Genomic DNA, 8,371 nt, shown 5'->3' with positions numbered 1-8,371 from the left:
CTAACGGTGCAGCTGGAAGGCATTGTGCCTTCTCCAGGCTGCACAACAAGAAAATCCAATTGTGTGGTGGAACTTGTGTCCTTTCCAAGGCCAGGACTCCTGTGACCTGCAGATGTCAGCCAAAGCATTTCTCTGTGTTTGTAAACTGGATTGGTGATCCACTGGGTGTCAGGATTTCTTTTCATTTCTTTTTTTTTTTTTTTTTTTTGACAGGCAGAGTGGATAGTGAGAGAGAGAGAGAGAGACAGAGAGAAAGGTCTTCCTTTTTGCCGTTGGTTCACCCTCCAACGGCCGCTGCGGCCGGCGCATCTCGCTGATCCGAAGCCAGGAGCCAGGTGCTTCTCCTGGTCTCCCATGGGGTGCAGGGCCCAAGCACTTGGGCCATCCTCCACTGCCCTCCTGGGCCATAGCAGAGAGCTGGCCTGGAAGAGGGGCAACCGGGATAGAATCCGGCGCCCTGACTGGGACTAGAACCCAGTGTGCCGGCGCTGCAAGGCGGAGGATTAGCCTATTAAGCCACGGCGCTGGCCTCTTTTCATTTCTTTCAAAAATTACAGAAAGAAAGAGGGAAACATTTCCATCTACTCATTCACTTCCCAAATGGATGCAACAGCCGGGGCTGTTCCAGGCCACAACCAGGAGACAGGAGCTTCTTCTGGGTCTCCCACATGGCCATCTGCTGCTTTCCCAGGCACATTAGCAGGGAGCTGGGTTAGAGGATGAGCAGCCATGACAGGAGCTCATGCTCATGTGGGATGCTGACATCAGAGGCAGCAGCTTAACGCGCTATGTCACAACACTGGCCCCATGATTTCTTCTGATACTTTTATAGAATGGATCAATGAAGATAACCTCAAATAATTTCTATGTGGAATCTTCACCAACTCAGTAAGAATTCAGGACTCTTAGAGCCCCACAGTGGTGTCCAGCTGGTTCCTCAGCTACAGACTGAAGGTTTTGAGTAAACTTTAGCTGGTTAACATCAAGATGGACAGGCTACATGTTGGACCCTTAGGAACTGGGCCCTTGTAGCCACCATGGTGCATATGAATCCTACATGTGAGATAACCTTCTCTGGGCTGGTATCCTAGTCTGTGGACTTTGTCAGGCTGGGTGAAGTGGAGTTCCAGTGGGGCAGAGAGAGCTGGTGGTACAGTCAACAGTGAATCCCTGGGAGAAAGTACTTCACATCTGACTGTTCCTTCCTTCACAGCTCCTGGATGTACTTGTATGCATCCATCCTGGCTTACCTCTGATGGCTACCAGCATACAGGAAGTTTATGCACTGCCAGGCCATTTGCAGGGAGCTGGACTGGAACTGGAGCAGCCGGGACTTGAACCAGTGCCCACATGGGATGCTGGTGTTGCAGGCACCAACTCATCTATCATCAACTCATTTAGCATCTCTTTGTTTTTAATAATTGCGTGTCATGCCACAGGATACATCACAATTTAACCATTACTCCATTTGATAGGTTGTTTCCAATGTTTTTCAGAACAAAGACTAAGCAAACATCCTTATCATACTTTGTTTTGTTTATTTATTTTCATCTACTTTGAAAGGCAAGGAGAGAGAGAGAGACAGAAACAGAGATCTTTTATATGCTGGTTCACTTCCCAAATGCCTGCAATGACCAGGGATGGACCAGGCCAAAATCAAAAGCCCAGAACTTCATGTACTTCTCCCTTGTGGGTGGCAGAGACTCAAAGTACTTGAATTGACACTTGCTGCCTTCTAGGATGCATTAGCAGGAGGCTGGATCAGAAGCAGTAGTGCTGGCACTCAGATAGGCAATGTAGGCATCACAAGTGGTGGCTTAACCTGCTGTACCACCATGCCTGCATACATTATACATTTTGTGAATATACAAAAGGGCTTATTGTGGAGTAATTCTTCAAAGTGTTCTCCAAAAAGTATCAATGTAAACTTCTACCAACTGAGGCCACTTTTGTAGCAAAGTGAATGAAGCCACTGCCCGCAACACCAGCATCCCATATGGGCACTGGTTCAAGTCCTGGCTGCTCCAATTCCAATCCAGCTCCCTGCTAATGGCCTGGGAAAAGAAGTGGAAGACAGCCCAAGTGTCTGGGCCCTTTCTGCACATGTGAGAGACCCGGATGAAGCTTCTGACTCCTGGCTTTGGCCTGGTCCAGTACAGGCCATTGTGGTTATCTGGGGAGTGAACCAAAAAATGGAAGATCTCTCCCTTTTTCTCTGTAACTCTATCAAAATTAATTTTAAGATTTATTTATTTATGGGGCTGGCACTGTGGTGCAGCAGATTATAGCCCAGTCTGCTGTGTCAGCATCCCATATGAGCACCAGTTCGAGTCCCGGCTGCTCCACTTCCGATCCAGCTCTCTGCTATGGCCTGGGAAAGCAGTACAAGATGGCCCAAGTGCTTGGGCCCCTACACCCACGTGGGAGACCCAGAGGAAGCTCCTGGCTCCTGGCTTCAGATCGACACAGCTACTGCTATTTTAGCCACCTAGGGAGTGAACCAGCAGATGGAAGACCTTTCTCTCTCTCTCTCTCTCTCTCTCTCTCTCTCTCTCTCTGCTTCTCTATAAGTCTGCCTTTCAAATAAATAAATAAATCCTTAAAAATATATTTATTTATTTATTTATTTGAAAGGCAGAGTTAAAGGGGGAGAGAGGGAGAGAGCGAGAGAGAGAGGGAGAGGGGTAGAGAGAGAGAGAATCTTCCATCCATTGGTTCACTACCAAAAAGGCTGCAATGGTTGGAGCTGGGCCAATCTGAAGCCATGAGCCAGGAGCTTCTTCTGGGTCTCTCACTTGAGTGCAGGGGCCCAAGTACTTGGGCCATCTTCCACTGCTTTCCCTGGATCATTAGCAGGGAGTTGGATCTGACATGTGGCAGCTGGGACTTGAACCGGTGTCCAAATGAGATGTCAGCATCTAAGGCAGCAGCTTTACTGGCTATGCTACAGCACTGACCCCCAAAATAAATATTTTTTAAAATTTTTTAAAGATTTCACCAAAAAGATATATTGAATTGAGCCTTAAATCTAGACAATACAGAGAGGGAACTTTAGTAAATAGAAACTTTATGGCACATTTGAGGAAAGGTAAGAAGAGATCACTGAGCTAAAATAGGTGAAATACAGTTGTATAAGTAAAGGTGGGAAAATGGATTGAGCCCACGTGGTCCAAGGCCTAGAAGACTAGACAAGGGAATTCTATAGTGAAGTTACATTCAAATTTTTGAGCATAAGAGTGACAGAGTGACATACCAAAAGCAACACTTAGGAAAAACTGTCGTGAAGAAATGTGCATCACCTGAAAAGCCACCATGATTATATCCTAACTCAATCCCGGTTTCCCGGCTTCAGGCTGACCCAGCCCCAGTTGTTATGAGAATTCAGGGAGTAGACAGAAGATAGAAAATCTTTCTATGTCTCTCCCGCTTTCTGTTGCTTTGCCTTTCAAATTAAATAAGTAAATCATAGAGAAAAAAAGTGAAATAAAAACTTCCTTTCCAGTGTTTTTTAGTGCAAAAATGCAAAGAAGTTCTTATTCACTAATAAATAACTAATAATATCATTAATATAATAGATTCACTAATATGATTCATATTCTATTAATAACGTTCATGTTATTAATTATATAATTCATTAATATTATCTAACTAATGATAGAATCATGTAACTATTATTCCTGTTAGATGGCTTGCTTTTTTGTGGAGATGTTGGCCAATATAATTACTCTTTTTTTTTTTTATAATTACTCTTGAGGGGCCAGCGCTGTGGTGCAGCAGATTAAAGCCCTGGCCTGAAGTGCTAGCATCCCAAATGAGTGCCAGTTCTAGTCCCAGCTGTTCCACTTCCAATCCAGCTCTCTGCTATGGCCTGGGAAAGCAATAGAAGATGGCCCAAGTCCTTGAGCTCCTGCACCCACGTGGGAGACCGGAAAGGAGCTCCTGGCTCCTGACTTTGGATCAGCTCAACTCCAGCCATTGCAGCCATTTGGGGAGTGAAGCAGCAGATGCAAGACCTCTCTCTGTCTACCTCTCTCTGTAACTCTTTCAAATAAATACAAATAAATCTTTAATATTTATATATATATAAATAATTACTCTTGAATAAAATATATACTGTTTAAAGAGAAGCACAGAAGGTACTAAAACAAAATGCTGGCTCATTAGAAAACCCTCATAAGTCTTCTTATTGTCAAGAATGTTAGGTTATTGAACTCGGTTTTTCTTTGTTTGAAGCTGCTTAAAAAATAGCTGCCAAAAAGGGACTTACAGGGGCTGGCATTGTACCATAACCAGTAGAGCCTGCAATACATCTCTTATGGGTGCTGGATCAAGTCCCATCTGCTCCACTTCCAATCCAGCTACCTGATAATGTTTCTGGGAAAAGCTACAGAGGATGGCCCAAGTGGTTGGGCCCCTGCATCCATGTGGGAGACCATAAGGGTCTCCTGGCTCCTTGCTTCAGACCAGCCCAGCTCCAGCCATTGTGGTTATTTGAGGAGTTGACCAGCAGATGGAAGATCTCTCTTTCTCTCTCTCTCTGTAACTGACTTTCAAAATAAATAAATAAACCTTTTTTTTTAAAAAAAGAAGGGGGGCATATAGCTCTAGACCCCAGTACACAGTACATTAAATAAGTGATACTCTACTGTGTAATGCCCTGAGCAGCTCAAAGGTCTTTATTTGTGACTTATTTCTATTTCAAGACCCTAAAAGCACTTGATTTTCTCCAAAGTTGTCTTTCAGGTTTTCAGTCACATTCCAAAGAGAGATGCAATCACCAGCCACTCTGGACTGGTCCAGACTCCACTGCAAGAGCAAGGCCAGCATAGATGGGTCACAAGGTATCCAAAGGTCACTCTTCATTTTAATACTACCCTAGCAGGAGCTTGAGCCTTATTACCATAACATTCAACCTATGTTGGAGCTTTTTTTTTTTTTTTTTTTTTAAGTCAGTCTGACAGAGAGAAGGAGAGAATCTTCCCCTAGCTGGTTCACTCTCCAAATGGCCACAAAAACCAGGACTGGGCTAGGCAAAAGCAGGAGCCAAGAGCTTCATCAGTTCTCCCACATGGATGCAGAGGCTCAAGTACTTGGACCATCTTAAACTGCTTTCCCAGGAGTGTTAACAGGGAGGTGGACTGGAAGTGGAGCAGCCGGGACATGAACTAAATCCGCTACACTGCAATACTGGCCTCTGGACTAGAATTCTGAACCATGCCTGTGTGAATTTGTAACCACCTCTCCATGCAATGACAAGAACTTCCTTCCTGCATATTCATGTCCCTAAAAATGTTCCCCTAAAAGCAGGATTTTCCCCTAGTCGTGGAAATGAATTTTCCTACTCTCCTTAATAGCTACAAATAAATGATTTTGTATGAACACCTACTTCTGGAAGCAGACCCACAATTTTCAGTGGGTCACACTTCTACAGCACCGTAGCACTGGAATCCTTGTAGGCGTTTTTTACAAATGTAGGTTCCCAGGCCCAGCACCATATCTATTTAATTAGAATGGGGAGAAGGGGATTTGTTTCTCAAAACCTTTGTGAGTGATTTTTAAGCACTCTGCTCCATTGCTTTCTAAAATTCATCCTGTTTACCACACCAATGTAATGGAGAGAACATCACTGGTTCCTTGGCTCCTTCCTACTCTTTCCCCTATTTCCTTCTACAGTGACCAAACAACATTATCAAAATGACATTTTGACTGGGAGAGGGAATTCAGGGGCGGGGACAGGGAAGCACAAATAACACTCCTGCTCTGCTTGTTACCCACTGCGGCCTGTGAATGCTGCTTTGCTGCTTTCACTGAGATAACTCTGTGAACAAAAATGAGTTCTAGCACTTGTTAAAAACATAGATTACCCGGTCCTTCCATAAAGATAATGATACCTTCATCTAGATGATTCCAATGCAGTTTGCCCTCAGATTACACTTTGGGAAACAATGATCTAAATCTGGTGAAGAAAACCTCCAAGAATCGGTGAAGATGTGTGGTCTCTTGTGAAATATAGAAATGGACTGCTGAATGCTGATGTCTTCATTTTCCCCACTGCTGAAAATGATCCCCACTAGAAGGAACTGATTCATTTTGGAAAGAGGGTGTTCAGGAATCTCTGAAGCATGGAAACATTTTTTCCATTCTTGGTGTGCAGATTGTTGGCTTATTCAAGGAGGCAGGCCCAGACAAAATTCTCAGCAGGCTCTTCTGGACAGCATTTCGCCACACATGGAATTAGGTCAAAGAGAAAACACAGAACAGTCTGAGGGAGGAAAAAAAAAAAATCCCTGAGATGCAACATAAAACTGGAAACATGAAACTAGGAGGGTGTCGGGGGAGACACCTTACCTGGTCTGTTTGCTCTGGTAAAGGCTGGAGTCTTGTCACATGAACCCCAGCTTCCTGTTCTTGCAGCTGCCGTCTGAGTCACTGTGGGCCACAAGGGAGGGCCCTCTACCAGCAGGGAGCATAACCACCACATGACTCTTAGGTGAGGCCGTTGTGCCAGGCCAATTTAAAAATTAAACTGCAACCACATAGTTGCTGATTCTCATTTATTTTACGAAATTCTTCAGTCTGATTTTTGTCTACGATTGCAAATTACCAGAAAACACACATAAAAAAGCTGGTAAGTGGAATTTACATATGGTAAGAGAATCCTATTAGTCACTAAGATCATGTAAGGGTGGAGTGCGTTAGCAGGGTAAAACATTAAACCAACAGCAATATTTCCTTTACTAGTATAAGTATCCTAAGAAATCACTAAAGTGAAAATACGTAAACCTAACATACAAATGCCATGTTAGAAGACTGCCTTGACTTTTCTCTTCTCATTGTCCCTGGCTGTTGTAGAATGTTGCAGGGTATATGAGACTCTATGCATTAAGATTTCCCTATGAAACAGCAAATTGGATTAAAAACCTGCTAGAATTTTGTTCAGTTTTTTAAACTGGGGCATTCAAGAACCACTCCCAGGCAATAGAAACAAGACTGATGTGTAACTCTTCTGAACTTGAGTACTGGACCTAGCCCCTGACTCAATGTGACAACAGACACTCAATAAAGACTTTAACTGATGGCATCATCAACATATTAGTTGTAGAATAGAGTTACAATGATGAACTTCTCTGTGCCTTTATTTTTGTGTCTGTTCTTAGGAGAAAACCTCTTTTACCTAACTTACAAGATTTTTATGAGGATCAAATGAAATAATGTTTATTCAAGTTTTGCTTTCTTATATGGAAGAAATACACTGAATATCTTTGAAAGGCTACATTAGGAACTGGGACTGATGGTCATTTTTAGGTAGGGAAACCATTCAGAAGCTATGGCTAGACAAAAGATTTCCTTTTCACTATACTGTGTATAGTATTTTTCATTCATATGAAAAAATGTAGATGTAAGAATGATTAGTATGAAATTTAGGCTCTAATAAAATTTTCATAAAAGCACAGAAGCATGTTGCACACTTCATGTACATTCAGATATAGACTGCAACACCTAGTAAGAGTCTGAGCTAGATCCGTTTTAAATAAGAACTCAAATTAAATAATGGAAAACTGCATACCACTTAGGATCTTATCTGAAGAAAGTCAATGCCCTAAACATGTTTATCTTGGGAAAGTCAGAAATGTAGGAAAAATAAGATTATTGTTAATTACTTAACACAATAGAAAATATATTGGGACCTGCGATGTACTATAGCAGGTTAAGCCTCCACCTGCGATACCAGCATCTCATACTGGCACCTGTTAGAGTCCCGGCTGCTCCACCTCTGATCCAGCTCCCTGTTAATAGCTTGGGAAAAGCAGCAAAAGAAGGCCCAAGTGCTTGGGCCATGTGAGAGACCTGGAAGAAGCTCCTGTCTCCTGGCTTCAGCCTGGCCCAGCCCTGGCTGTTGCGGCCATTTGGGGAGTAAACCAGTGCATGGAAGATATTCTCTCTCTCTCTCTCCCTCTCCCCCCCCCCTCCCGTAACTCTGCCTTTCAAGTACATAAAAATAATTAAAAAAAGAAAACATAAGCTTATTATACAATTTTACTTATTTGATTAGAGCTTTGGAATCAGGGTGGGTTTGCTGAAAATTAGAACTGTATCAGAGAACTGTATCTGAAATCTAAAAATCTTCACTTGGATTTTTCAATAGTATGGCAATAACCTCATAAACTTTTTAAAAATAAATACGAGAGGCTGGCGCTGTGGCACAGTAGGTTAAAGCCTGAGCCTGCAGTGCCGGCATCCCATATGGACACTAATTCAAGTCCTGGCTGCTCCACTTCTGATCCCACTCACTGCAGCAGAATATGGTTCCAGTCCTTGGATTCCTGCACCCACGTGGGAGACCTGGAGGAGGCTCCTGGCTCTTGGCTTT

The 8,371-nt window shown here is 43.2% G+C and overlaps 1 pseudogene; it reads right to left on the bottom strand.

Moving 5' to 3' along the window:
- LOC133771281 (large ribosomal subunit protein eL15-like) lies at window positions 1-1,240 on the bottom strand (annotated as a pseudogene).
- Window positions 1,241-8,371: the final 7,131 nt, after the last annotated feature.

This window comes from Lepus europaeus, chromosome 12 (genome assembly GCF_033115175.1).
Source record: "Lepus europaeus isolate LE1 chromosome 12, mLepTim1.pri, whole genome shotgun sequence".
NCBI lineage: Eukaryota > Metazoa > Chordata > Mammalia > Lagomorpha > Leporidae > Lepus > Lepus europaeus.
The sequence above is the reverse complement of the archived record's forward strand: the minus strand, read 5'-3'. Positions and strand labels throughout refer to the sequence as shown.